Below are 16,362 nucleotides of genomic sequence, written 5' to 3' on the forward strand. Positions count from 1 at the left end.
ATATAGGCCTGGCTGCAGGCCCTGCGCCCCGCCCCCACCCCAGGAATAATTTTAGCAGCCCCGTTCATTGAGCGCCTAGTGTGTGCCGGGCCTACTGCTCAGCCCGCAGCAATCCGGAGGTAGGCACCGAGGAGGTTCAGAGAGGTCAAGCAACTGGCCCAAGGTCACCCAGCTCGGAAGGAAGTGGCAATGGTTGGGATTTGAATCTTTGTCTATGGCTCTAGAAGTCCTCTGCTGGGTCTAGGAAGCCCAAATCAGTCCCCCTCCACCCCCCAACACACACATGACACCACCCCAGGGTTAAGTCAGCTCCCCTGGCCCTATCCGGGCATCCTGTACAGGGAAGGCAGACTTGTACATCCTCTAGTTTGGGGAGTGGACCTGGTAGGAAGGCAGGAGAGGCTGAAAAGATGCAGCCTTCCAAGGCTGGAGACCTGTGACCTGTGAAAAAGTCCAGGTCGGGTGCTGCCAGAGACCCGGAAGGGCGCCAGGGACCTAGAAGGTTTCCTCACATTCAGGCCCCAAACCACCTCCTCCAGAAAGCCCTCTAGACCTGCCAGCTCAGGGGCACAGACAAGTCCAAAGAAGCCCGGGCCCAAACTTTGTGCTCAAAAGAAACTGAAACTCAGATGAAAGGGGTGCTTGCCTGACGGTGAGCCACCCACTTGGTTGGCCAGCCTGTCCTCTTGGTGTGGTGGGGAAACCGAGGCCCAGGGAGGGCTAGGGCCTTACCCAGGGTCACACAGAAGTCAGTGGCACAGGTGAGATGGAGACCCGGGCCTCTAGAAGCTCAGGCCGGGGCATTTCTTCCAGGCCAACCCCTTCATGCTCATGGCCACCTTTCCCTGGCCCGGAGGTAACTCCTACCTCCCACCCTGTAACCCCCTCCCCACACCCCTCTCCCCAGTCTGCATCGGATCCTAGTTCTGCAAGGGCACAAGGTGCCTTATTTTGCCCTCTTGCTCCCAAGCCTGGCATGGAGCCATGCCATAAGTACAAACATAAGTACATGGTTTTTTTTTGTTTGTTTGTGTTTTATTTTTTATAAATAAATGTTTGTAAGTACATGTTTTTGTTTTTGTTTTATTTTTTATAAATACATGTTTGTAAGATTTTTTTGAAAAGCTAAAAAGCCTCAGTAATTAGTGGAGGGTCAGCATGGACTCTGGAGCTACACTCCCTGGGTCTGAATCTTGGCTCTGCTGCTTCTGAGCTGTGTGATCCCCTATAAGTAACATAATCCCTCTGTGCCTCAGTTGTCCTATCTGTAAGCGGTGCTAGTAGAATCCACTCGCTAGGGTTGTTACACGTAACGCACGCAGTAGCAGACTGGAGCTCAGGTATGCCATGGCCTGACAATGCCCAGTGGGGCTCAGCTACTGTGACTTCACTTAGATTTGGATCCCGACGTCTCCACCTCACCCACGCTGCTGTGGCTCCATCGAGACCAAGACTCAGGCCAGAGCCGCAGAGGAGTTCCCCGGTAGCTGCAGTCTCCTCTCCATGAAAAGCAGGTAAGGGCAGAGCTAAAAGGTCCCCTCGCTGTCTCAGAAGAGCCTGTCTAGGCTCTGGAGGTGGAGGTGGGGGTGGAAAGAAACCTCTGGAAGCTTTAGTTACCTCATCCCATAAACAAAGATCAGACCCCACCCTCCCAGGTCTGCTATGAGGAGCCACAGAGAGATGGTGTTTTAGTACAAACTCAGTAAATGCCGAAGTCTCGTTAAAACCGTGCTTGTTTTCCGAACAAGGTTCCGGAGGGGCAAGGTGACGAGTCTGAGGGACTGTGCCCAGGGCAGGAGCCTCGGGGCAGGGGAGGGAGTGTTATTTACAGTCAGCACAGCTGGGCCACCTCATACCTGGCCTGGGGCTCATGGTGACCAGCCAGCCGGGCCAGTCCCCAACTCGGAGGCCCTCCAAGGCCCGGACCTGGGGACAATCTCTTATGGGAGTCTGGGGGCTACTAGACTGGGTATGGGCCCCCTGGGCACAAGGCAGGGCAGCTGGCCTTAGAGAACCTGAGAGGAGAGGGCAGGATGGCAAATCTGCGCCTTCCTTTCATCTGCCCTCCTCTCCCTCTCCTCTTTCTTTTTTTAAATGTAATTATTTTTTTAAAGATTTATTTAGGGACACCTGCATGACTCAGTCAGTTAAACATCTGCCATCATCTCAGGTCATGATCCGGGGTCCTGGGATCAAGCCCCACATCAGGCTCCCTGCTCAGTGGTCGGCCTGCTTCTCCCCCTGCTTGTGCTCTCTCTATCTTTCCCTCGGTCAAATTAATAAATAAAATATTTTTAAAAAGAAAAAATAGGTTTATGTATATATCTTAGAGGGGGAGAGAGAGAATGAGACCCGGAGGGGCAGAGGCAGAGGGAGAGAAAGAATCCCAAGCAGACTCCTGGCTGAGTGCAGAGTCCAGCCCGGGGCTCCCTCCCACGACCCTGAGATCATGACCTGAGCAGAAGCCAAGAGCCAAGGGCTCAACCAACTGCGCCACCCAGTTGCCCATCTCCCCTCCTCGCGCAATTCTCAACCACCACCTATTACATAGAGTCACTTTAAGGTACCGGAGACACAGTCTTTGTTTTTTTAAAGATTTTATTTATGGGCAGCCCGGGTGGCTCAGCGGTTTAGCGTCCCCTTCAGCCCAGGGTGTGATCCTGGAGACCCGGGATCGAGTCTCTCTCTCTGTGTCTCTCATGGATAAATAAATCTTTTTTTTTTTTAAGATTTTTTGAATTTATTTATTCATGAGAGAGAGAGAGGCAGAGACACAGGCAGAGGGAGAAGCAGGCTCCATGCAGGGAGCCCGATGCGGGACTCGATTCCGGGTCTCCAGGATCAGGCCCTGGGCGGAAGGCAGCGCTAAACCGCTGAGGCACCGGGGCTGCCCGTGGGGACACAGTCTTGATCAAGCAAGGTTGCCAACCTGGAAACACCTTCACTCACTCACACGTTAACCCACTGGTTCAATAAAGTCACTTGTTTAAGGATTCATTCCCTCAACAGAATACAGTATGGATGGTAGGCAAAGCCCTGAGGTCAAACTACCTTCATTTCAACCCTGGCTCTGCCACTTGCTAGCTATGTGACCCTGGGCCAGTTGCTTTCCCTACCTGAGCCTCAGTTTCCACCTCTGTAAAATGGGATAGTCCCTCACAGGATTGTGGGTGGAGAGACTAACCGAGCTCTTCTCCCCGCCGCCCCCCCCCGCCGCCCCCTGGTGTGTTCCATCTCAGTGAGGGCCCTGCTCACCTGTTGAGCCCCACACACCCTCTACATACTGCCAGGCCCTCGGCTGGGTCCTCGTAAAACCATTTGCTCATTGAACAAACGTGAACACGATGACGGCCACAAAGCTCAGGGTCATGATGCTGTGGCTTACAGGTGTGTAGTCTCACTGCCTGGGGTTTGGCTTTGAGCTCTGTCTCCTTCCTTACCTGTAGAATGGCGATAAAAGTCATACCTACCTCTCTGGTCTGGTATGAGAGGAACAGAGGTGGTGTGTGGTGCATATAAAAATATACAGAGCCGTGGGTCACCTGGCTGGTTCTGTCAGAGAGCAGGTGACTCTCGACCTCAGGATTATGAGTTTGAGCCCCATGCTGGGTTTAGAGTACTAAAATATAAATAAACTTAAAATATATATATACACACACACACAGACACACTCACACATAGTCATTATTGGGACAAAAGGGGGTGTTGGTTAGACTGCAGTTTGGCTTCTGGAAACATGGACCCCACTTGGTGGCCAGCCCAGGACTCTGGCCCCGCGCCCAGCCGTTGTCTACCTTCCTGGCCAGGCCAGGACACCGTGCCCTGCAGTCTGATGATAGGGTGACACCTGCTGTTACAAAACTGGACGTGCAGCCACAGGCCCACCCTCTTCCTGGAGAGCTTCTAACTCCCTGTGCAGCTGCGTCTTTGTGGGTTCTTCTAGTCCAGTGATTCTCAGCCCGGGGAGGAGGGAGGAGGGACAGATGTCCTCCAGATTACTCTGTCACTGCCTCTCTAGCCCAAGTTGACACTCCTCTTTGCCTGGATTAGGCTCAGCCTCCTAAGCTCCGGCCTCCCCAACCCCTGCCTTCTGGTCCCAGCACAAGAGCTAGGGAAAGTTTGGGTTTTTTGCTTTTAAGTAAGCTCTACGCCCAACCTGGGGCTTGAACTCAAGACCCTAAGATCAAGAGTCACATGTTCATGGCGCCTGGCTGGCTCAGTGGGAAGAACAAGCAATTCTTGATCTCGGGGTCTTGAGTCCAAGCCCTGTGATGGGTTTAGAGATTACTTAATAAATAAATAAAGTTTAAAAAAAAGTCACATGCTCTATCTCATCTTGGCCTGCAAGGCCTCACAGTGAGGTCCCTGCCATTTCTCTGGCCACTGCTGTGTGTACACATGCATGAGTTGTCTTCCCCCAACTAGAGAATAAGCTCCTTCAGGGTGAGGGCTTATCTGTCTTATCACTGCTCCAGCTGAGAGTCCAGCCCAGAGCCTGGCACACAGTGGGTGCCCAATAAATACTTGGTGAGAGTGAATTAATACTCCAGCCAAACTGAATGACTCTGGTCCTTCTTCCTGGAACCCTCCCCGCCCCAGCCCCTCACCTTTGTGTGGCTCACTCACTTCCTGGAACCCTCCCCTCACTGTTCCCTCACCTTTGTGTGGCTCACTCACTGGTCAAATCTTGGTCTAGACATCACTTCTTTCAGGAAGCCCTCCCTGAACACCTCCCCCAGAGAGGACTGGACACCCTCCTCCAGCTCCAGCCTTATTCTGTGTGTCCTTAACTTGCACTTACCAGCTTTGGCCATCTTCCTTTCTTGCCTCCCCCATCAGGCTGTGGACTCCTGGAGGACTGAGTTATGGCTGTTCTCTCTGGATCTCCTCTGCCTAGGAGAGATTCTGCTGGGACGAGAGGCCACCTGGGGCTGGGAGCAACCTGAGCACCAGGCATGCCTGGGATCTAATTGGAACTGTACCAGTGTGTGGGACCTGAGGGCATCCCTCAGTTCCCTGATCTGTGCTTCCTCATCCTGGCACTGCAAGGATGTCCCTTCCCTGGCACAGGGCAAATGGCTAATACACCTTAGCTACTAGTGTTTGTAGGAAACTAGTAAAATAACCATTGAATAAATACGTGACCATTCAGCAATTTTTTTTTTTTTTAGAGAGGGAGGGGGAAGGGGCAAAGGGAGAAGGAGGGAATCTGAAGTAGACTCCCTGCTGAGCATGGGAGGTAGGGGGCTCAATCTCAGGACCCTGAGATCATGACCTGAGCAGAAATCAAGAGCCAGATGCTTAACCCACTGAGCCACCCAGGTGCCCCCTGAACATCAGCAATTTTAACGAGAAAGCCTTGAGACATACTCCCTCAGAGGAGTTGATGCAGCATTCCACACAACACTGCATCTTAGGCCCACACACACCCTCACACCCACACCGGTGACCCCACTTCCCGCTGGGTAACCTGACTGCCCGGTGACACAGGAGCCACCCACCCTTGTGTCCCTAGGGATACATCAGCCTGGTACGAATGTAGTAGCTGCTCAGGAAATGGGCTCTTACATTTATCTCTGTTCAAACATGATACTCTATTACCTTTCTGAGCACCTCCCGTGCCCTTCTAAGGAGTGTCCCTTATTTCCCATTTTAGTTTGGCAGGTCCCACCTGGGTCTCTGAATTTTCCCACTTGGCATCTATGCCTCCCAGTGACCCACACACTTGCCTGGGAGCCGGGATGGCCGCGGACAGCTCACTGCTCCTGCCCATCGCACTGGGGCATCCTGGCCCTGGCTCAGGTTGGCCCTTGGATTCCCACAGTGCTGGCTCCTTCTCATCTTTTATTTATTTTTAAGATTTTATTTATCATTTGACAGAGAGAGAGCACAAGTAGGCACAGCAGGAGAGAAGCAGATGCCCCACTGAGCAGGGAGCCCACCGGGGGCCCTCGATCCCAGGACCCTGGGATCATGACCTGAGTCGAAGGCAGATGCTTAACCGACTGAACCACCCAGGTGCCCCTTCTTCTCCTTTCAGACCATACTTCGTTACCTGCCCAGAAGCCTTTCCCACCCAGCATTTTGGGCCCATCACGTCCCATCCCGGCACCCCATTTCAGTTCCAACAAAGCACCCATTCCATCACTGTTCAAAATCATCCTTATTTATTTGGTTACTTAGCTCTTTCCCTCACCCCCACCCACCTCCCTGAGAATAAGCTCCAAGAAAGCTGTGATGTCTCCCCTGGTACTTTGCAGAGCTGGCGGATAGAAGATGCTCCATTAGGATTTGCCGTATGAGCGAATTGGCTTCTTTCCATGTGCAGGTGCCTTAGCCTGCTCCTGCTGGAGGGTGAATGGAGACAGGGAGGAGGAAGCAGGAGACCCTTGAGTGTGTACTTGGTGGCTGGTTCAGATGTCCTTGATCGATCTAATGCTCTTCGTTGGGCCTGGTGCGAAGATTTCTTTCTGCTTGGCTGGAGAAGAGGGGCTGGGCTCTGGGAGCTGCAGCCCCAGCCCCCGAGCTCTGGAGCCTGCTGTGCCAACCCCCTTCTCCATGGCCAGGCTCTCCCAGTTAATCTGCCTGCCCACAGACACAGGAGGAGAGGGCTTTGAGCGAGCCTATGACCGTTCCCCAAGCTGAAGACCTGGAGGGCACAGTCTTCAAGGGGCTTCCCTTGGCCTCAGGAGCCTCCTGAGGGACCAGTGGACTGACCGGGGCGGAAGCTGGGGTTATAGTCCCTCTGCAGGGCGGCAGGGTGCCCCTGGTGTGGGCAAGGTGTCCCCCACCCAGAGGGGCCTCCTGAGTCAAGTGGGGCTGGTTTTCTCCACAGAACAAGATGTAGGTCTTCATTGGAGGAGTGACAGGTCCTAGATTAGGACCAGGGGCTCGGGGTGGCACCGGGGGTGCTACTAGGGCGAGCGGTTTGCCACGAGCACAGTCGATAATGAAAGTCAGGTGAGCAGCGGGGATGGCCTTCTGATGGCAGGCCGGCTTCCCACCTGGAAGGAAGGAAGGAAAAGCCCAAGGCTTTACGTTGGCACAGGAGAGTGTGGTTTCATTCATTCCCTTCCTCCTTCCCTCGAGGAGAGTTTAACTGCCCAGTAGGGTTTTCTAAGGGCAGGGGTTTCAGCACCCAGGAGACCCGAGTTGAAATCCTGCTTTCCCCGAAAAGCATTGCCCCAGGCATCCGAGCTTCTGTACTGTGCACACGACCTGCACGACGGCCTTGTGCGGACTCTGGTGCCTGGAGGAGGTTGGGGGGGTGGGGGGCTGAGGTTCCAGATTTTTAACGAGCTCCCAGGGAATGCCAGTGCTGCTGGTCCTCGGACCACACTGTGTAAGTAATGGGGTCCTGGAGCGAGAGGAAGGTCCTGCCACCTTTTACAGACCAGGAAGCTGAGACTCAGCTTGTACAAATTCTGCCCCCCCCACCCCGCCTCCACACAACCTTGTCCCCACACACGGTAGTGCCCGGGCTGTCTGTCTGTCCCGGGAATCCCTGCTCTTACTATCGTGCCCTCCCGACCCAGCTCAGGGACAAGCTGCGCACCAAGCTGTCGACTTGTCTGTCAACGAAGTGAGCGCCAGTGCAGCTCCCCATGAATCCAAAGCCTGTACTCTTAAATGGCGATTTTTTAAAAAAGATTTTATTTATTCATGAGAGACCCATAAAGAGAGAGGCAGAGACACAGGCAGAGGGAGAAGCAGGCTCCATGCAGGGAGCCCGACGCGGGACTCGATCCCGGGTCTCCAGAATTAGGCCCTGGGTTGAAGGCGGCGCTAAACCGCTGCGCCACCCGGGCTGCCCAATAGTGAACTTTTTTGAGTTACCCGAATAACAAATAAATCCACTCTTAACCGTGTGCCCTTCATCACAACACAGGCTTGGAAGGAAGCTCATGTTCTGGTAGGTTTGTGGGCACAGGGAATCCAACGAAGCCCATTCGTGGCTTGCAAACCCCTGCAGCTCCGGGGAGGGTGTCTGTCCTCCCCAGCGCCCCCTTGGCTGGTCTTTCCGCGGTGCAGAGCACCCCCCGCCCCCTCTTACCTGAGCTGGTCTCCAGGTCTGTCTCAAGGCCCATGACTTTGGGGCTAGCTCTTTGGTCACTGGGGTCTCCTGAGGGCCTCACTTCTCCTGCCACCCTGGAGAACTTCTAGCTCTGGCAGGAGGACAACTTCTCAGCAGCCTCTTCCGGGATGTAGCTCCCCACCCAAGGACCAGACCTTTTATATTTACCGGATCCGGATCTGCTGAGTGAATTCCACCAAGAGCCACAGGAACTGGCCTGGGGCAGCTAGCGGATTGCTTTGATCAACAGGGTTATGTCAACAGGATTGTTGTCGGGTCACCGAGAGGCAGGCCTTCTACCAGACACTATTTCTTTCAACACCAGCAGCCTCCTACATGTCCTTTTGTCTTAGCCTGTCCAGACTTAGACAAGAAACAAGTATTTCCCACGGTCCTGGATGCTGGAAGTCCAAATCAGGAGGTCCACAGATTCCGAGTTTGGTGAGGACTCACTGGTTCATGGATGGCTCTTTCCGGAAGGGTCTTCATGGGGCAGAATGAGCACAGATGCTCTCTGGAGTCTCTTATATCAGGGCACTAATCTCATCATGAGGGCTCCACCCTCATGATCTAATCACCCCCAAAGGCTCCACCTTCACACCCCATCTCACTGGGGATTTGGTTTCAAAATATGAATTTGTGTAGGACACGGACAGTCTACAGCATCCTTTAAATCAACCGATTGTTTTTATTGAAAAAATGTATATACTCTTATTATCTCTCTTTTTTTTTTTTTAAGATTTATTTATTCATGAGAGACAGAGAGAGAGAGAGAGGTAGAGACCCAGGCAGAGGAAGAAGCAGGCTCCTTGCAGGGAGCCCAATAGGGGACGTGGTCCCAAGACCCCGGGATCACGACCTGAGCCAAAGGCAGACACTCAACCACTGAGGCACCTCAGGTGCCCCTATTATTATCATTTTTAAATGGAAGTATAATTGATATACAATATTATATTAGTTTCAGGTGTATGACATGGACATAATGATTTGGCACTTATCCGTGTGAGGAAATGCTCACCATGGCGAGTGTAGTTACCATCTGTCACCACACAAAATTATTACAATATCAATTACCCATACTGTATCTTTCATCTTTGTGACTTACTCATTTTATTTTAAAATTATTATTTTTATTGTAGATTTTATTTGAGAGAGTGAGCAAGCATGAGTGGCAGGGGAGGAGCGGAGGGAGGGGGACACGGAGATTCCATGCTGAGCGCAGAGCCTGATTTGGGGCTTGATCTCATGACCCTGAGATCACAACCTTAGCCAAAATCAAGAGTCAGCCCCTCCATTGACTGAGCCACCCAGGTGCCCCAACTTATCCGTCTTATAACTGCAAGTTTGTACCTCCATTTTTAAAAAAGATTTTATATATTTATTCACAAGAGACACACAGAGGCAGAGACACAGGCAGAGGGAGAAGCAGGCTCCACGCAGGGAGCCCAATGTGGGACTCGATCCCAGGATCACAACCTGAGCTCAAGGCCGACTCAATCACTGAGCCACCCAGGGGCCCCAGAAATACATTTTAAAAAGAAAATTGGTATTGTTTCATGAACTGTAACAGTATCACTTCTGTACAAGTAACTCTGTGTGGTAAAAGAATAATGGTCCCCCAAAGATATCCATGCCCTGGTCTCCAGAACCTGTGAAAATGTTTCCTGACACAGCAAAGAGGACTTTGCTGTTGTGATGAAGGATATTCCACTTCTAACATCGATTCCGGTGTGTGTGCGCGTGCCTGTATTTCCCACACCAGCAAGCAATTAACTCAGTTCTGCTAGAGTGGCACACAGAAGTCAGAGAAACATTTTACTTACAAGATGACCAGTTTATTATAAAAGGATAGGACTCGGGACAACCAGATGGAAGAGATGCACAGGGCAAGGGATGGAGAAAGGGGAGGAGCTCCTGCTACTCTCTGAGCTCGCCACTCTTCCTGAATCTTCTCCACCACCTTCACGATTGATTAAATCATTGACCATTAGTGACTGAAGGCAATCTCCCAGCCCCTCTTCCCTCCGTGGGGAAGGGACACCCGTGGGTGGGGCTGAAAGTTCCAATCGAATCACTTTTTTGGTTCCCCTGGCCACCAGGCCCAACCTTAGGTGACCTAAGGTCTTTCTAAAAGTCACCTCGCAGAGCACCTGGGTGGCTCAGTCGGTTGAGCTTCTGGCTCTTGGTTTTGGCTCAGGTCAGGATCTCTGGGTCCTAAGATTGGACCTGCGTGGGGATCCGAGCACGGCTTGGAGTCTACTTGTCTCTCTCTCTCTGCTCATCTCCCACCCCACATACTCGCTTTCTCTCTCTCTCTCAAATAAATACATAAATCTTTAAAAAAATTAAAAAATTAAAATCACCTCATTAGTATAACAAAAGACACCTTCCTTGCTCTCAACACTTGGGCAATTCCAAAGGGTGTTAGGAGCTCTGTGCCAGAACTGGACAGAGACCAGATATAGATATTTCTTAATATAAATCACATCACTGGTATGGACTTTGAGAGGGGGAGATTATCCTAAATTATCTGAGTGAAGACAATTTAATCACACTAGTCCTTAAAATTGGAGAACATTTACCAGTGGAGTTAGAAGCAGATGTGTTGATGGAAAAAGGCCAGAGACAGGATGTGAGACTCACCTGTTATTGCTGGCTTCGAAGATGGTGTAAGGGGGCCATGGGTTGAGGAATCCGGGCGGCTTCTGTAAACTGGAAAAGGCAAGAAAGGGGATTTTTTTTTTCCCTCTAGGACCTGCATGAGGAACTTCCTTGCCAACATCTTAATTTCAGCTCAATGAAACCCATGTTAGGCGTCTGACTGACTGATAATAAACTTGTGTTGTTGCTTTAAGCTCCTAGATTGTGGTACTTTGTTACAGCAATAGAAAACTGATAGACTGTGCAAAAGTCAAAGAAAATAAAATTAAATTCTAGCTGGATATCATTGCTTGTGTTCTTTGACAGGGAACATGTGAACACCCTGCACTCCTGAGAACCTGGGATGAGAAGGGCACGTCTCATCTGTGGTCTCCTTCCCCTAAGACACATAACCCTGGTCTAACCATGAGAAAAAATACCGGGAAAATCTGAACTAAGGGACATTCTGCAAAATACCTGCCTGGTGCTCCTCAAACAGTCAAGATAATGAAAAAGAAGACAGAGAAACCATCACAGAAGGGAGAAGAATAGGAAGACACAGCAATGAAGTGCATTGTGGGATCCTTGATTGGATCCTGGAATCAAGAAAGGATATTAGCAGAAAAACCTGTGATATCCAAAAGAAGCCTGGAGGGCAGCCCCGATGGCACAGTGGTTTAGCGCTGCCTGCAGCCCAGGGTGTGATCCTGGAGTCCCGGGATCGAGTCCCACGTCAGGCTCCCTGCATGGAGCCTGCGTCTCCCTCTGCCTGTGTCTCTGCCTCTCTCTCATGAGTAAATAAAATAAAAATCTTTAAAAAAAAAAAAAAGCCTGGAGTTTGGTTAATAGTACCGTACCAATGTTGTTTTCTTAGTTGTGACAAATATTCCATGCTTACCTACAAAGTTAACAATGGGGGAGACTGGCTGTGGAGTGTACAGGGACTCTGTAATAATATCTTTGCAACTTTTCAATACATCTAAAATTACTCTGGAATTTTAAAATTAATTTACAAAAGGGAGTAAGGAGAACTCTCATTGGACATCAGTGGAAGTAACCAGAACATCTTCTTCTTACTCTGAAAATTGAAGATTAAAAGGAAATTAGGGGCAACTGGGTGGCTCAGTTTGAGGAGCCAGTAACCCTTGATCTCAGGGTCCTAAGTTCAAGCTCCATGTGGGGATAGATATTACTTAAGAATCTTTAAAAAGGCGGGGGGAGGGGGTGTGGGTAGCACAGTTGGTTAAGTGTCTGCCTTCGATTCAGGTTATGATCCCAGAGTCCTGGGATCAAGTTCCATGTTGGGCTCCCTGCTCAGCGGGGAGCCTGCTTCTCCCTCTGCCTGTGTCTCTGCTTCTCTATGTATCTCATGAATGAATAACTAAAACCTTTAAAAAAATAGCAAAGGTAAACATATATAGATTTATAATAGCAGAGGTGAAAACAACTCAAATGTGCATCAACTGATGAATGGATAAACCAGATGTGATATAGTCCTACAGTAGAATATTATTCAACAACAAAAGAGTGAAATACTGACACATGCCATTGCATGGATGAAGCTTGAAAACAAAGTGAAAGAAGCCAGTCAGTTAAAGACCTCAGGCTGTGTGATTCCATTTCTATCAAATGTTTCAAGTAGGCAAAACCATAGACACAAAGTAGACTCCTTGTTACCAAGGGGCTGAGGGAGGTGGGGAGTGACTGCTAATGGCTCTAAGGGTTTCTGTTTGGCACCATGGAAACGTTCTGAAATTAGACAGTAGTGATGGCTGCACAACTGTGTGAATATAGTAAAACCCACCAGAGTAGATACACACTTGCAAAGGGTGAATTGTATGGCCTGTGAATTATATCTCAATTAAAGCTGTTATTTTTTTCAAAGGAAATGAGCTCTGTCCTACTTCTCTGAATCAACTATATTTCCAGGTAACTATTGTCCTAATTGGAGTGCCTGGCTGACTGAGTCAGAAGAGCGAGCTACTCTGGATCTTGGGGTCCTGAGTTCGAGCCTAATGTTGGGGATAGAGGTTATTTAAATAAGCAAGAACTTAAAAGAAGTCCAGCTAATAAGTGTGGTAGGAATCATAGTATCAGAAATGCATCAATTTACAAACTTTAATGAAATCATTAATTCAGGCAAAGATCTTCATTTTTTGTTTTAAAGATTTTATTTATTTATTCATGAGAGACACAGAAAGAGAGAGACGCAGAGACACAGGCAGAGGGAGAAGCAGGCTCCACACAGGGACTCGATCCAGGGTCTCCAGGATCATGCCCTGGGCCAAAGGCAACACTAAACCGCTGAGCCACCCGGGCTGCCCTCTTCTTTTTTCTTTTCTTTTCTTTTCTTTTCTTTCTTTTCCTTTTTCTTTCTCTCTTTCTTTTCTTTCCAAAAGATTTTATTTATTTATTCATGAGAGACAGAGGCAGGCTCCCTGCGGGGAGCCCAAGGTGGGACTCGATCCCAGAACCCCAGGATCATGACCTGAACGGAAGACAGACACTCCTCACTGAGCCACCCAGGTGCTCCTTTCCTTTTTTATTATTTTTTAAGATTTTATTTATTTATTCATGAGAGACAGAGAGAAGCAGGCTCCATGCAGAGAGCCCAATGCGGGACTCGATCCCGGGACTCCAGGATCACACCCCGGGCCAAAGGCAGGCGCCAAACCGCTGAGCCACCCGGGCTGCCCTCCTTTTTTTTTTTTTTTTTTAAATTTTTATTTATTTATGATAGTCAGAGAGAGAGAGAGGCAGAGACATAGGCAGAGGGAGAAGCAGGCTCCACGCACCGGGAGCCTGATGTGGGATTCGATCCCGGGTCTCCAGGATCGCGCCCTGGGCCAAAGGCAGGCGCCAAACCGCTGCACCACCCAGGGATCCCTCTCCTTTTCTTTTTTAAAGTAAACTTTACACCCAGGCTCAAACTCATGACCCTGAGATCAAGAGTCACTCCACTGACTAAGCCAGGCAGGGGCCCCTATTTTATCTAGTACTTTGTAACATTTTCAAAATGGGCTTGAATTTAAAAAGTGTAGGTCAAGGATGCGTGTGAAGAGTTAAGAAAACCATTTCCGGACAAGCAGAGAAAACATCGCTGCATTTATAATACACTGTTATGTTATTCATGACTTTCAACCTGTGTGTAATCAAACTGATAAAAACCCAAATTGTATAAACAGACATTTGTCAGTTTATCTACAGCTAAACTTTGTCAAGTTTATAGCCACAAGCTGGCCAACCATTGAAATTCTCTTCACTGGGAGAAGGCTCACGTGTACTTAATAATTGAGCTTTGGGAGGACTTTAGGGTAGAGGGTGGATGAGGTTTTGGCTGGAGACTCAGAGGTGGGGGGGGCTGTGTGTCCCTTGGACAGCTAAGGGGTGAGGGCACTGGAGGGGACAAGCCTGGGGGGAGGGAGTCTATTAGGAATAGACGGGAGCAACACCCCCTAGTGAGAAGCCAGGCAAGTCTTGATCCTTCACTCATTCCAGCAGCAGAAATACACTTCGCTCCTGCTCTCAGCCACCTGGGCTGAATTTGTAGATTCTCCTTCTGTTTTGTTCTAAGGAGTTTCTGGCATCTCAGCTTCAGTTAATGAGGACCACTGTTGGGTCTAAATTTTCAATCAACCCACTGTGCTGTTACAACACCTGGGTGGCTCAGCGGTTGAGCAGATGGTTGAGCATCTGCCTTCGGCTCAGGGCCTGATCCCAGGATCCAGGATGGAGTCCCATATCGGGCTCCCTGCAGGGAGCCTGCTTCTCCCTCTGCCTATGTCTCTGCCTTTCTCTCTGTGTCTCTCATGAATAAATAAATCTTAAAAAAAAAAAAAAAGGACCATTCTCAGTTGTTTGAGCTGGGACATTAAAACCCCAAAGTCGGGATCCCTGGGTGGTGCAGCGGTTTAGCACCTGCCTTTGGCCCAGGGCGCGATCCTGGAATCCCACGTCGGGCTCCCTGTGCATGGAGCCTGCTTCTCCCTCTGCCTATGTCTCTGCCTCTCTCTCTCTCTCTCTGTGACTATCATAAATAAATAACAAAAATATAAAACCCCAAAGTCTCTGCAATGCCCATTTATATTTATAAATTTAGCCAAGCTTAATATTATGTTCCTTCCTCCCTGACTTAACATGTCTACCTTACAGGTATATTCTCTAGGTTTCAGCTCATTTATTAGTTAAGGCTTCCTTTTTCTTTCCTTTTCCTTTTCTTTTTCTTTCTTTTGTAAATCACCTCTAAGGTCAGACCACGTGATTGTTCCCTGGGGCACTCTGGACTGGGACTCAGATCTGGAGACAAATAAAGGATGGCGATCTCTGAGGGGAATCAGCATATCTTTGCAAATAACTTCCTCAGATAAGGTCATTACGTGCTTTCCAGGGAAAGCAGAGTCAGCCTCATTCAGTGGGAGGAGGGGGCTGCGTCTATGGCAAGAGTTTCAGTTAATTTTAGATTTGGAGAGTCAGGGAACTTAGTCATCTGCATCCGCCCAAACACCCCTGACTTGATTTCTAAGTGCCACTTGTTCCCATTCCGTGCACCTGGTCAGCCTGTGACTACAGCTTCTGTTGCAATTATATTACAGTTCAGCAACCCACAGGATCAGGTCGGAATTTTGGCTACATAAGCTCTGTAGCTACATGAGATGAGATAAAAAAAAATTTTTTTTTAGATTTTATTTATTTATTCATGAGGGACACAGAGAGAGAAGCAGAGACTTAGGCAGAGGGAGAAGCAGGCTCCCTGCAGGGAGCCCCATCCGGGACTCGGGGGACTCGATCCAGGATCCTGGGGTCACACCCTGAGCTGAAGGCAGGCACTCAACCAGTGAGCCACCCAGGTGTCCTGAGATAAACTTTTTAGAGTAGTCAGGAATAGACCTTGCTTCTCTGGTCCTTTCTTGAGCTGAAAATTTAAACCCTAAATATTTCTTTTTTGAAATTGTTCAGTGCAGTTATAAATAGCCAGCCTACCTGACAGTCCTTATCGTCCTCATTCCTCCGTAATGGTCAGTTGTGGCAACTACTCCATCTATCAAAGCCTGTCTTTATTAGGCACTTTCCCTGAGGCAACAATACTTATTGTGATAAGTGACAACTTATGTAACTATTTTTTCTCTGAGCAAAATAGGCTAGATCTGTATCACCTTTGAATCTAATACCTTGACCCCTCGGGTACATTTTCTTGCAGAAATAGAAACCTTGCTGGGCTTTCTCTTTAAACTTTTTATTTAAAAAAAAAAATGTAGGCTCACATGCAATTGTTTTTGTGTTGTTTTTTTTCCTTAGAGGAAACGAGAGTCAGCGCCAGCAGGGGTGGGAGGCAGAGGGAGAGGGAGAGAATCTGAAGCCAATTCTGCGCCGAGTGCAGAGCCTATGATCCTGAGGTCGTGACTCAAGCGGAAATCAAGAGTCGAATGCTCACCAGACTGAACCACCTATGCGCCCCAGTTCACATGCAATTGTAAGAAATGATACAGAGCAATTCCACTGCCATCCTTCTTTACCCAGTTTTCATCATGCTAACATCTTGCAAAACTATAGTACCACCGTATCCCAACCAGGATGTATACATCGATACGGTCAAGGTGCGGTACATGTCCATCCTACAAGGATCCCTCATGTTGTCTCCAAACTTCTTT

The 16,362-nt window shown here is 49.3% G+C and overlaps 1 long non-coding RNA gene across 1 annotated transcript; it reads right to left on the minus strand.

Moving 5' to 3' along the window:
* Positions 1 to 6,144: 6,144 nt before the first annotated feature.
* LOC144313539 (uncharacterized) lies at positions 6,145 to 8,598 on the minus strand. The gene is made up of 2 exons (XR_013379175.1): positions 8,054 to 8,598; positions 6,145 to 7,004 (listed from the first exon to the last, which is right to left on the minus strand). It is a non-coding gene; the product is annotated as an uncharacterized LOC144313539 (long non-coding RNA).
* Between the last annotated feature and the right edge of the window lie 7,764 nt (positions 8,599 to 16,362).

This window comes from Canis aureus, chromosome 5 (genome assembly GCF_053574225.1).
Source record: "Canis aureus isolate CA01 chromosome 5, VMU_Caureus_v.1.0, whole genome shotgun sequence".
Taxonomy (NCBI): Eukaryota; Metazoa; Chordata; class Mammalia; order Carnivora; family Canidae; genus Canis; species Canis aureus.